This window comes from Uranotaenia lowii, unplaced genomic scaffold, assembly GCF_029784155.1.
Source record: "Uranotaenia lowii strain MFRU-FL unplaced genomic scaffold, ASM2978415v1 HiC_scaffold_141, whole genome shotgun sequence".
Classification (NCBI taxonomy): Eukaryota; Metazoa; Arthropoda; class Insecta; order Diptera; family Culicidae; genus Uranotaenia; species Uranotaenia lowii.
The window spans coordinates 47,632-48,554 of NW_026597422.1; the positions used below are offsets into that span (position 1 = coordinate 47,632).

A 923-nucleotide genomic window follows, 5' to 3' on the forward strand; every position below is an offset into this window, starting at 1 on the left:
GCCTCTTTAGCTCAGTAGGCAGAGCGCTGGTCTTGTAAACCAGCGGTCGTGAGTTCGATTCTCACAGGAGGCAGGCGGAAATCCCCTTTTTTGAAGAGGATGTGGTATTGTAAATGAATCTTCAATAGTTGTTTATCATCAGTTCTTAACAATAATTGAACTTTTCCTCGTCGTTGTTGATTTGCTGTTGGGTGCATTGCATGGCGGCTACTATACTATTCCCTATAAAAGTTTAACTCTGTCGATTAATTAATGGTTTGTTTAGTATATTTTATTCTTGATTTACTTATTTTATTATTCTTATTTGTTTTTATGTTTAGTTTTTCGATCAATTGTTAGCTTTTTTTTTGTTGCTTCTTTTCTACCTTGTTTTCTAAGTTATTCCTTAGCATTTAGTCAGTTTCTCATTATTTTCGTAAAACGATCCAAATATTTACTTCTGTTTATCATTGTCAGTGTCAGTCTGATAGCAACAAATGTTCCGAAGCATCGTCATTGAATTTATAAAATTCACTCATTTAGCTTGTATCAACTAATGGATTATTGTGAACGATAGTTGTCAACTTGAACGAGACGACTATTAAAAGCATTTTGTTCCTAGTGGTTGTTGTTATTGTTATGAAAATGTACTTGAGAGACCCCATGGCAAGGTCCAAGGCGGGCATCGTCATAATAATGACTGTGGCTGGCTGTGACTGACAAAGGGCGTTCTCCCCTCTGTTTAAGCTTTTTTTGGCTAGCCCTCGTTTGACAATTTTGCTGAATGAATTAAGGTCTCAAATCGCTGCTTAGACTGAGAGAGGCTGATGTTAATCGGCTTCTAACTACAAGCCCTTTAAGGGCTTGAATTGAATAGTTTGTTGTCATTTTTCTTTAGTTTTGTTATGAACACAGTTTGGAATCAAAATAGATTAGTGTAGCAC

The 923-nt window shown here is 36.1% G+C and overlaps 1 non-coding gene across 1 annotated transcript; it reads left to right on the plus strand.

Annotated features, from left to right (window-relative positions):
• Positions 1–73, plus strand: Trnat-ugu (transfer RNA threonine (anticodon UGU)). The gene has a single exon. It is a non-coding gene; the product is annotated as a tRNA-Thr (tRNA).
• Positions 74–923: the final 850 nt, after the last annotated feature.